Source organism: Parasteatoda tepidariorum, chromosome 12, assembly GCF_982258835.1.
Source record: "Parasteatoda tepidariorum strain Cologne lab strain chromosome 12, Ptep-v5.0, whole genome shotgun sequence".
Lineage (NCBI taxonomy): Eukaryota > Metazoa > Arthropoda > Arachnida > Araneae > Theridiidae > Parasteatoda > Parasteatoda tepidariorum.
In genome coordinates, this window is record NC_141766.1 from 43715175 (window position 1) to 43728706 (window position 13532).

General features: G+C 30.7%; 1 protein-coding gene across 1 annotated transcript in view; it reads left to right on the top strand.

The window, feature by feature from the left end:
* The first annotated feature begins 6272 nt into the window (after positions 1 to 6272).
* LOC107445837 (uncharacterized) overlaps positions 6273 to 13532 on the top strand; it is a 46393-nt gene continuing 39133 nt past the window's right edge. Inside the window, exon 1 of the mRNA XM_016060330.3 lies at positions 6273 to 6384. The gene's annotated coding sequence lies outside the window, so the exon portion shown is untranslated. The remainder of the gene's footprint in view (positions 6385 to 13532) is intronic.

Below are 13532 nucleotides of genomic sequence, written 5' to 3' on the forward strand. Positions count from 1 at the left end.
TCATCTAGGAGTTGCGCTGTCTCTTAGATTGGATTCAAAATTATAAAAGCTACGTAATTGAACATTAGTAGCCGTAAGCTCAAAAATTGGGTCGGCTGCTCAACAACGGTTATAAAATAAAATATACCTATACCTATATAAATTTGTTTACATAGTACATAACCTTGAGGGATAACTACTCCTTCAATCTAAGAGGTATGGAAAAAGGACACAGAAAAGGATGGAGGTTTGCGGAGGCAGGTCGATATTCGTGAAAATTTCCCTACAGTGAATTGTTATTGTTGAGAATAGATTAACTCCTCCCGAATATTATCTATAATACTGAAATAGTTCTTCTACCAGTGCTTTATCTTTTCCGTCCCGCTTTCAGGCGCAACACCCGGCGTGAACGTGTTAAAGGAGTAATTTTCGACAATGGTAGTCTAATAGCAATAAATAGTAAGTGATTTTTTTTCTTCAAAGCTGGTTTAAGCATCACCTCCTACATTAGAAAGCCTCCACATGGTTTTTTAGAAGTAGTCTGAGCAGACTATTTAAAAAGTGAACCAGTTGTGAGCATGAAATCAATTTCTATTTTAATAGTACTGAAGAGAAATTTATCATATATATTTGAGAATTGAATCCGTAGTGGTTGACAAGTAAACAAAACAAACCAATTATATTCATAAATTAAATAAATTTTTAAACATATATTTGCTACCACTTTCTTACATTTACTAGATTTTCTATTAAATGGCTCTTTCGTAAACTGATTTACCTTCATAGTGGTCTGATCGGACTACCTATAAAACGCGGCATGGAGGATTTCAGGCATAGGAGGCGTTGGCTTAAGAGAATGGACATAGCTCGAAATGCGTGTTTTTAAAAAAAATAAAAGTAGTTCTAAATGCGTGTTTTTAAAAAATTGAAGAGTGTTTAACCTCCTCTGATCAGATATTATCATTCTGTAAAAGTGGTAACTTCGTTTTGAAAAATATACATGCTATAAAGTATTCATATGTGCTAAAAAATAATTTCACTTCGTTCACTGTGAGTTGAAAAATTCAAAACTGATCTTATAAAATTAATTGGAAGTTAAGTTAATGAAATTTTCAGCAGTCTTGAGAAAAGTTCGCCACCACTCTTTAATTTTTCACAAGTTTTGGATACTTTGGATCTGAAGAGGTCAAAATGCATGTTTAAGAAAATGGACATTGCTTGAAATGCGTGTTTAAAAAAATTGCTCAAACTGCGTGTTCAAAGAAATAGACATCGCTTAAAATGCGTATTTGAAAAAATAATAATAAATAAACGTTGCTCAAAATGCATGTTTCAGAAAATGGACATCGCTTGAAATGCGTGTTTAAAAAAATTGCTCAAGCTGCGTGTTCAAAGAAATAGACATCGCTTAAAATGCGTATTTAAAAAAATAATAATAAATAAACGTTGCTCAAAATGCATGTTTAAGAAAATGGACATCGCTTGAAATGCGTGTTTAAAAAAATTGCTCAAACTGCGTGTTCAAAGAAATAGACATCGCTTAAAATGCGTATTTAAGAAAATAATAATAAATAAACGTTGCTCAAAATGCATGTTTCAGAAAATTCACATAGCTCGAAATGCGTATTTAAAAAAAAATATTGCTCAAAATGCGTATTTAAGATAATGGTCAGAATTTTAACTGTAATGTGTCTACCACTACAAAAATACAATTCCAATTCACTAGTATATAAGACATGTTAATTCGCGTTAAGTACCTTTCCATGGAGGAAAGCCGACATTGTCGATCACTACTATCCCCACAATACGTTAAGAAACTACCAACAGAAAATATTTATTCACAGTCTGGAGCAATCTCTGGTTTATGTTATCATGAAGTTTTAAATTAACCCCTTGGGGACGGGTGATTCAGAAAAGCATTCGTACAAAATCAGAATCAAGTTGCAATTAAATAAAAAACGGTAACTTAAATGTAGTCGTTACTAATTTGACAGACTTACTTTGCTTTTATTTTAATTATTGTTAGTGTAATCATATATATAATCAATGTTAATTCAAAGTACAACTAAATAGTTTTATTTTGTACAAAGTAATGGTGAATTAAATAAATCAAACAATTATAACTCCGCCCACAAATAAACTGCTAAAGAATTATTTTGATTACCAGTTTTATCTTCTTACCCTGATTGATACGGTTTTTTGCTGTCACGTATTTGTGACAGTCGGCGCGAAAGGGTTAATGTTTTTTTAAAAGTTAAAAGTGACGGGAGAGTTGTTTGTTTATTGTTAAGAAAATTGATATATTCGTGATTACCACAATTAATAAAAATCTAATATATGGAAGAAAAAAATACATCTAACATGCCTGTTTTAAACGGTTAACGCCCAGCGTCATATATATAGCACAGTTCCTTTTTTCAAAGACATTCATTGTGGTAGGAAACTTTTTTCAGCATTTTCATTTATTTGGGTGAATTAAAAGATTCTCAGATACCACAATGATTTAGCTATTTCTGATTAGATCTAGAATTATAAGTAGAAAGGACTTTTTGATCTATCAAAGACTTTTTGAATACTCTAACAGCATACCTGCCAACTCTTCCGGATTTTCCGGAAGATTTTATTTTCATATTTAATGTGGTAGTAAGTATATACTATTTTTTCTTTTATAAACTTAATTTTCAGATGATTTTGATCACCACTATTCTTACAAAAATTAAGCACATATATTAATATGCGTTACTACCATGGTTGTCAACTTAAGTTTTTTCAATTACAACGTATTTGTTTGTTTAAAATTGAAGTTTTAATTCCATTTTAATACCACTGGGAAAAATGATAATGGAAGGGCTTAAAAGTTGGCAGGTATGTAACAGTAGAAAAAACAATTAATTTCGATAATATATTATACCACTTTTTTCATAAAACCACTTTTTGTATCATTTCAATATATAAATTCGGGACAAAACGGGTTAATATGAAATTAGCGGCTAGTTTTAGAGAAGTAAAATTATTTCTCTCAAAAAACACTTCAGCAGGTCTGCTAACTACTACGCTTTTTGCAAAATATTTTTTAGAGTAGTAGACATTTAAAAACTATGGCTCTCAGAATTAGTGGCAATTGTGCCTATATTTTAAAACCCTCCCCTCAAGAGAGCTAGAAAAAAGCTTTTCTTTTGTTTACAAAACATTTGCATCATTTATGACAAGTGGTAAGGAAAACAGCTTTAAATCAAATTAATAAAATAAAGAATCAGACATTGAAATGCAACATATACTTAGTTTCTACTAAAAGAAAATTTTACAAAAAGTGTAGAAAGTTGGCAGCCCAGCTTCAGTAAACCATTCAGTTTCTTTTTATTTTATTTAAATTTAGTTAACCACTTTTTATTTAATTGATTTTTGGATTATTGATTTTTTGGATGTCAAAATTGCCGAACCCTGGTTAAAAATAAAAAGCAAAAAACGTTTAAAAATTTAAGATAATGTAATTCACGTGAATTACAATACATTATCCTCTTTAGTCGGTAGTCCCTTTCTCTTAGAAAAAACATATCTAATAAGTCTCTTTCAATATACCAATCTACCAACTTCCTACACTTTTCGTAAAAAATTATTCTAGTGGAAACTAAGTTTATGTTTTAATCTATCATTTTTTAGACATTTGAACTTGTTTTCCGCACCACTACATGCAAATGATTTAAAAGTGATGCAACTCCATTTCGTTCTTGCTCTTTCCTGGTAAGACTTTTAAAATGTTGGCGAAATTACCATAAATTCTAAAAGCTTTGGTTTTTGAACGTCTGCTACTCAATAAATTATTTTGAAAAAAGCTTTGTAGTTGGCAGGCCTCGAAATTAGTAGCTAATTTTTTTTTTCCAATGCCCACCTGTGTTAACATCCGTCAATTCAGGCAGAACTTGTTGGCCTCTCTGTCAGGGGGACCATATTAGGTGAGCCAACGTCGCTCCCACTGTGAGGACAGATAGTACAGAGAAGGAAAGAACATCCATGTCTTGCCCGGGATTCGAACCCAGACCCTTTCTGATGCAAGGATAGTTCCCTGCCCCCTACACAAGTCGGTCGGCCTAGAAGCTAATTTTAGAAAGGTAAAATTAGTAGATTCAACTACCATCTTAGTTAACCACTTAACTTGTGAGCTCGCGTTAATTCGAGCACGCTAAACAGGCCAAACTGTGCACAATCGAGATAATTAGAGTGGCGTTGTATTTTATGCTGCTATAATTTTTTCACACGCAAATATAATCGAGAATTGAAAATAACACGGTGAAAGCTAAGAAAAAAATCGCTTTATTGATACTTATCGTTTACATAGAATTGTTAGCTATGACACTTATTTATTCAAGAATAAAATATACAGAGATGCCAGATGGAAAATCCAGAGATGCCAATTTGCTCCGGACAGCAAATATATATTTTAAAGTGGTTGTTTATCAATTGCGATTCTTGGTTTAATAAATTCAATTTAGTAGATTTTAATCCACCACTATTTCTAAATAATTCGTAGGCTAATATTATTCACCACTTTATAGTACTTATGTCATGGGAACACGTGCCATACCACCAACAACAGGACAAAGGTTGGTTACAATAATTAAAGAATTGCAAGAACTTTTAAAAAATCAAGAAGTGCTTCAACTGCTTCAGAAGATTATGGGGGAAGCCACTCTTGTACAGTAACATCTTTTTTGACTTGATTTGAACTTCTATTTGAACTCTTATTATTATTCAGAACTCTAATTTTCCATACAGATTATTAAAATAAATACTGTATACTGCCCTTTCAAATTAAAGTTGATCATACTAGTTGGCACCACTAAGGCTTGACAAAATTTATGTAAAACCTTCACGCCTATGAATCACGGCTTTTGTATATATATAATCATCATTTATTCATGCTCATATTCAATTTTCTGTACATATTTATGGCAATTAATGTAAATATCTCTGTTCAAGTTGTAATGTTTTCTAATGAAGGTTATATTTTCTATACATTTTTTCATGGCAACTACTGTAAATATCTCTGTTCAAGTTTGTATTTTCTCTAATCATGGTAATATTATTGTAAAGCTACCACAACGACTGCTTATATTCAAAATGTTTTTAACTCATCTTTGTAGTTTCATGATGAATGGGATAGGGGCCGCTGCGCGGCCCAGGTGCCCAGCTGTTTTTAAATAAAGTAAGTAAGTAAGTACTTATGTCATGCTATATCTTTTAAAAAGGAAGCAAAAATAGTCAAACATTTGAAAAATTTACTTTGTAGTTATTTACCGTTTTTTAAATTATTTTGGCATGTCCGGAGCAGTTGGCATCTCTGATGAACGAATACATATAACAGTACTTACAGAGATGCCAACTTGCTCCGGACATCAAATATATATTTTAAAGTGGTAGTTTATCAATTGTGATTCTTGGTTTAATACGTTCAATTTAGTTGATTTTAATCCACCACTATGTCTAAATAATTCGTAGGCTTATATTATTCACCACTTTATGTTAGCAAAATTTACTTAGTAGTTATTTAGCGTTTTTCTTTAAAATTAGTTTGACGCATACCTGCCAACTTTTAATCCTTTCGAGGATGGTTTTACCCAGTGGTAGCAAATTCTAATTTAAATTACAATTCAAGGTGGAAACATGTGCTGTTTTTGTACAGAGCTTTGTGATTATTTATCGTTTTTTTTAAAAAAAAAATTTTAAATTATTTTGGCGCGTCCGGGGCAGTAGGCATCTCTGAATATAGCCTTTTTCCACGAAACAAAAGCACAGTATATCAAAATTGTCCACCAAAATAAAAGACACTGTTCTAAACTGTGTTTTTTTACATAAAAAAAATGTTTTTTTTTTTGACCGGTTTTTTTTTCAAAAAATCTGTGCGTTAAGGGGTTAACCACTTTAAGTTTTTTTTATTATTATTACTTAAGTTTAGTTAACCACTTTTTTTCCCAAAGGGCCCCTAATTAAAAATAAAAATCAAAAAACGTTTGAAAATTGAAAATAATGCAATTAACGTTAATAGCGAAAAATTTTTCTCCTTAACGCATCAGTCCCTTTCTTTAAAAAAAAAAAAAATCATTTTAATTTAAATCGATACTACTAGGAATAAAACAAGAACAACACACGCTGCTGTCTAAATCTATTTTTTTAATGTCTTGCAAGGAGATTCTTTACGGTTCTCATCATTTTTATCCAGGATTCTCTTTTTCTCTTTGGTCTGCTGGCCGGGCACCCCCCCCCCCCTCCATTTAGCGCATGCGCATCATCTTCTTCTTCACACAACAGCATAAAGTAAGTGGCCTGTTTTGTTTACCGTCATTCCCTATGTGATGCTTTTGCTGCAGGGATTCAACACTTCTACTGTCAGTGATATTCAGTAGCAAGGTAAGTGATTTCTGACAGTTTATCACTGTTTTATACTGTGTTCAATCAACAACAAATACTGACAAACGTGACCTTATCGTCAGTAGTTCTGATATCTCGTTTTTACAAGAGAAAGTGATTGGCCTGTGTTCCTCTGTAAAGGTTAAATCGGCGAGTTATTAGGCTGAAGATAACTTTCGTTTTTATCTAACTTTCACTGAAAATGTTTATTTAAAGTATGTCATACAATATAAACAAACTACCGATAAAACAATCAAATTCTTCGAGATGTAGTCTCACTTATAAGGATTTTTGTATTATAAAATTTACGTCATCGTGTTAAATAATGAGTGTTAAATATGTGAAAGTATTTCACACTTCTTTTGGACATCTGGCGTTATGAAATTGAATCGATTTTCACATGGGTTATAGAAATTATTATAATAGGGGTTATTATTTTTTAAAAATTTAAAACATTATACTTTTTTAGCATAATAGTTGTATTTACTATAATTATACTGAAATAAAAAATAATTTTAATAATCATTATGGACATTTTTAAAACAAATTGCGAAATCTTAATACAAAAATTTAGTTTAAAGGATTAAAAAAAATAAACAATCCACACAAGAAAGTTGAAATTCAATAACAACACAGCCTCATTGTTAGACAAAAATTATTTTATTGCTTTCTGACAATGTAAAGATGATTTTTAAACACTTCTTGTTAGCCACAAAATGAATATCAATACTTAGTTAAATTAGTTCATAAGTTTTCAAAATAAAAAAGCATAAAAAATAAATAGGTTTTTCATTTCGAAATAGTATGCACTAAGATGAAATACAATGGTACATTATACCATTGTATTTACAATGAAATACAATGGTATATTATACAAGTACTTCTACACGTATTATTACAATATACAGTTGTAAATTTAGTACGTGAATATATAACTATTCGAGATAATATCACCTCGATAAGGTTTTGGAAAAAAGAAACTTAAAATTTCCAATGGAAAAAATATGAACACTCTGTATTGTATTATTTATAGAAAAGTATTGATAAATAATTTTGTTTTGCATATTGTTTTGTATGTATTGTTTGGTCTGTGTGTTTTTGTAAGGTAAACTTAAAAAAGACTTTTTAATCTGTAGTTAATCCCATAATTTATGATAAAAATGTTTGTATTTTTTATAACGTATGTATAATTAGGCTGCGTTTGACAGATTTTATGCTTATTCAAATTATATATTATAAATTTTCTTTCTTTTTCATAGAATTAATTTAACCTTTTGTCCTTGAAGATCCCCTGTGTGGGAGTACATAGATACTGTTTCGTTTTGTGAGGAAATTTATTTTCCAGTGGTAGCAATATTTATGTTTAATATTTATTTCTCGGTTCAGTTAATTTACGGATAATTGATTTTACCCGCACTTACACATAAATAAAGTAAACATACTTACAGTATGCCACTTTCTTTCAATTTTATATAGTAGTTAGGTTTTTAAAAAATTTTCATAATAAACCCATGCATGAATATTGTTGTGAAAAGGCAACACTTTGTAGTGTTGTAAGAAGTACTTTTTTAAAAAAAAAGTGACAGGACATCAATGCTCAAACCATACCTTCCAACTAGTACAGAATTTCCAGAATTTCAGGAAATATTTTTACTAGAGGTAGCCAAAGTCATAAATTTAATTTAAAATATTTTTGTTCATCACTTCACATAAATAATTTAAATTTTTATGTAAAAGGTCATATACACAGATGGTTGCACTCTTAATTGTGATGAAAGTTTTATAAAAAAATTTTGTTTAAATATTTCTTCTTTACTTTAGTACCACTGGAAAAAAATTTCACATTATTCTCAAATGTAGGAGAGACTGGAGTTCGATATTTTCTAGTGTTGGCTACCATTTAGAGAAAATCTTAAGAAATAGTATTTTAACCAAATATAACAAGATTTAATAACATCAGTGTATTTTTTCTTTCCTTCTTTTAATTATGGTACCTTTACTATTTTAAAGGTACTTATTGTACCACTACAAAATGTTGCGATTTCTCGTTTATGTTTCGTTATCACTTTATTCCATTGCCAGTGTTTTGATTCCATGGGAAGTATGATTTATTTTTTATGAATAGAAAATTTAGAACATACAGATAAGATATATTCGAAGTAAAGTAAAAGCAATAATGATTTTGTTATACCTAAACAAACACATAGTATTTTTATTTATTTATTTATATTTTCTCTGATTGTCGCTGCTTTAAGGTGGCTCATAACATTGCTGCTTATTTTCGGAAATCAGAATAAAGTTATTCGAAGCTCATTTCTAACTTTCTCTTAAGAACAGTAAACAAACTGTGATTACCATTACCCAGTAACAATTATAACATATACAAGCCTGTCTACTACTACGCATTTCAACATTCTATAGAGTGGTAAACATTTTAAAGCCAAAGACTTCAAAATTTTTGATAATTTTGCCAGCATTTTAAGAGCCTTACCACGAAAGAGTTGGAACAGTGGAGTAGCATATGAACTCTTAAATTATTTATGTGCAGTGGTGTGGAAAATAAGTTAAAATGGATAGAAAATAATGCATTAAAACATTAACTTAGCTACCACTAGAATAAATATTTACAAAAAGCTTAGAAAATTGGTAGCCCTGCATATAGGCTTATTCATGAATGCCAGGGATGCCAACTGCTCCACTTTCAGCAAAAGTTTACTTAAATAGTAAAATATTCAAACATTAAAACTTGCAAAATAAGGATAGTTACGCCTACTTCAGAGATTCCAACTTGTTCCAGACAGAAAATAAGTATATTCGAGTGGAAGTTTATTAATGTGTAACTCCGGGTTTAATAAATTCAATTTATTAGGTTTTTATCCACCACTATTTCTAAATAATTCAGAGGCTTATATAATTCGCCACTTTTGTTACTATTACCTGCCAACTTTCACTCTGTCCGAGAATGGATTTTCAGAGTGGTTGTAAAACAATAAACGAAAAACAATCTGACTCAAAAATATATTTATATTTTGATCCCGTTGAAATTCGCTTGCGCAAGGATTATTATGCATTCATATATATTTATTGTAATTATTTATACGTAGTGGTGGTCAAACTCATTTATAATTATCATTATAATTCAAAAAGTTAATTGGAATAACCCGAGTATTGCTACCACTTTAAATATGATGTTGTTCGTTCTTTAAATATGAAAATAAAATCTTCCGGAAAATCCGGAAGAGTTGGCAGGTATGCTATTAAGGCATGCTACATCGTTTAGAAAGTAAGCAAAATTAGTCAACAAATATTTGCAAACTTTAGGTTGCATTTGTTTACCTTTTTTTAAATTGTTGTGGCCCGTCCGGAGCTAGAGCCCCAAAATTAGACAGGCCAACTTATCATTTATTGTTGGAGCAAAGAGCTAACATAAGCACAGCGAATAAATATTTTCAAGTGGTAGTTTATTAATTGTAATTCTTGGTTTAATAAGTTCCATTTAGTAGATTTTAATCCACCACTATTTCTAAACAATGAGTTGGCTTATATAATTCACCAATTTATAGTACTTATGACAAATATTGCAGCAGAACAGAATCGATGAATCGGTTAGTGGCGCTTCGCGCCAAACGCCGAGATAACCCCAATATTGCTTGATAGGTCAGCTCTGATAGTATAGGAGCCTTATCCGGAGCAAATGGCATCTCTGCTACATCTTAAAATAGTCCCCATGAGGTAACAGGAATGCCAACTGCTCCGGTTTCAGTAAAAGTTTTAATAGATTGGTAGAGAATTAAATAGTAAATTTTGAAAAGTAAAGATAATTACGCCCACTTTTAAAAATAGTCACAATGGGATCGTAGCAATAAAGTTGCATTTCATATGATACTTTGAACATTTGATTTGTAGTGGTTAAAAAAATACTTAAAATGAAAATTACTAAACTAAAAATAACTTACATTTCGTCACCACTAGAAAATAATGTTTTACAAAGGGGAGCAAATTGGCATCTCTGAGGTAATTGGAATATAGTTGTGTTTAATATAATATTTCGAATTTTTGATTTGTAGTGGTAGAAAAATTACATGAAAAAATACAGAGCTAAAAATAAACTTCGTTACCACTAGAAAATGTTTTTTTACAAAGCTGTGAAAAAAAAAGAGCAGTTGTTGTAGAAAGCTGAGAATTCAACATAAGATTATTGATGTACATGGCTTTATAGTACGTGGCTACACAGTGCAGATGAATTGGTTGATGGCGCCAAACACTGAGTTAACAATAATATCCAGAATGCTAAGGTACCAACAGCTCCGGATTCCACTCAATATTTTAACCCTTTGCTCCCGATGTTCTTTTTACAGTTTAGGAAACAGGCGCCTCACTAAGAGTTTACGAAGCAAAACCGACTGTTTGCACAGTTACTATAAATTGTATATTATTTCAAACAAAAAACTCTTTTACTGGATATGCCAATTACCATTTCTTTTTAAAAAAAACTGATTTCTAATCCTCAATATCAGATTCGTAAGAGGGATCATGCATCACCTCCTACATCAGAAAGCCTCCACACGGTTTCTTATAAGTAGTCTGCTCAGATCATTAAAAAAGCGAACCACTTGTGCACATGAACCCAAATTCTATTTTAAAAGTACTTGAGAGAAATTTATTATATATATCTGAGAATTGAATCTGTAGTGGTTGACAAGTAAATAAAACAAACGAATTATATTCATAAATTAAACAAATTTTTAGACATATATTTGTTACCACTTTCTAATTTTTAATAGATATCATATTAAATGGTTCCTTCACTACTTGGTTTACCTTCATAGTGGTCTGATCGGACTACCTACAAAAAACCGTGTGGAGGCTTTCGGTTATAGGAGGCTTTGGATCATGTCTAAAAATTTTTTTAGCTCAAAAATCCTTAAGAATCACTGAATTAGGAGTAAAGGCACGAAAATTTTCATGACCGGGTAGACACCATTAATTAAAATGGTTATTAAACATTAAAGTGTACAAGTTTTAACATTCAGAGTGGTAGATAATTTATGACTCCGGAGTGGCGTCTTCGAGTGCAAAGGGTTAACAAACCTTAGAGAACTATAAACTGAAATTTGGAAATTTGCAATTTATTTTGCCAACTTTTTAAAGGGATTCACACGAAGCATTATCAGAGATGACAACTGCTTCAGATTCTAGAAAAACGTGTTTAAAAAAACGGTAAAGAACTTTAAACTAAAATTTGTAGTTTTTTGGTCTATTTTGTCAAATTTTTAAAAAGCTCAACACGGTATTACCACAGCCAAGTGTCGATTTATATAAACCTTTGAATTATTTAGAAATAGTGGTGAGTGAAAATCCAATAAATTGAATTACTAATCCAAGAATCATGCATTAAAGCATAAATATTGCTACCACTAGAAAATGTTTAATCACAATCTGGAGCAAGTTGGCATCTTTGTATACATATTATAATTTATAATAAATAGTGGTTGTCCCGTATTATTTATTTTTTACTGAGAAGAAAGTAGAAACAAACTGTGCTTGTTACTAATTTTTTGTTAATTTTCCCGAAAATATGCATCTGTGATTAATATTTGAGAATTTTTTGTAAGTAATGGCAAAAGTTCTTTTAAATTCAATTTTTTCATCAATGAACAAATATTGGAACATGAATTTAAACACTTCCCGACTAAGGGATGCCAACTTTCACTCTTTCTGAGAACGAATTTTCCAAATGGTAGTAAAAACACTGCATATCTGCCAACTTTCACTCTTTCTGAGAATGAATTTTCCAAATGGTAGTAAAAACACTGCATACCTGCCAACTTTCACTCTTTCTGAGAACGAATTTTCCAAATGGTAGTAAAAACACTGCATACCTGCCAACTTTCACTCTTTCTGAGAATGAATTTTCCAAATGGTAGTTAAAACACTTCATACCTACCAACCTTCACTCGTTCTGAGAATGAATTTTCCGAGCGGTAGTAAAGCAATTACCGGAAAACTATCACACTCATAAATATATGTATACTTCGACCAAATTGAAATCAGCTGCCTCATTAGACTATTATGCTTTTATATATTTGTTATAATTATTTGCATGTAGTGGTGGCCAAACTAATTCATAATTATTATTATAATTTAAAAAGTTTAATGGAAAAACATGAGTTTCGTTACCACTTTCAATATGAAAATAAAATATTCCTGGAAAGCTGGAAGAGTTGGCAGCTATGCATTTGCTGTGCTTTCTGCAAACGTTTTAATAAATTGGTAGCAAAATAAGTAGTAAAACTTGTAGCATAAAGATAATTACTCCCACTCTTTAAAAGTGTCACATTGAGATAACTGCATTAAAGTTACATTTCATATGATACTTCGAATTCTTGATATGCAGTGGTGGAAAAATTAATTAAAATGAAAAATCCTTAACTAAAAATTATTTAAATTTCGTTACCATTAGAAGATATTTCTTTACCAAGTGGAGCAAATCGGCATTGTAAATATGCAAGAAGTATGTCTCATTTAAAACTTCAGAAGTTAGTTTGCACTCACAAGAAGTTAGTTTACATACTCGCCAACATATACGGTCGTTAAAAAAATTTACAAAGTGGTTGTAAAACTACAATTAAGTTAGGAAGAATTTTCTATGAACGTAATTATTAAAACAGACCTGACTACTACTACGATTTTTGCAAAATATTTAATAAAATGGTAGACATTTAAAACCCAAAGCTTCATAATCGTTTGGTAATTTTACTAACATTTTAACCTTTTTGGGACGGGTGAGTCACATATTTAGTCTTACGTAATCAGAATCGGGATAGTAAAAAATAAAAAGTGGTAGCTTAGGTTTGGGCATAACTAATTTGACGGACTTATTTTTGCTTTCACTTTAAATCTAGCACATCCAATCTCTGTGTGTTAAAAGTGTAACTATACAATTTTTAATTCGAACTAAGCAGTGGTGAATTAAATAAAGCAAACTATTATTACCCCTCCTTCAAATAAACTGCTATGAAAATAGTTAGCTACCACAGGGTTCCCACGGTCCTTGAAAAATTTAAAAAGTGGTAGTAAATTTAGGGTGGAGCTACAATATATTTTTTTGTTTTAATGTGCTTTTTCATCGTAAATTGCTGAAATTT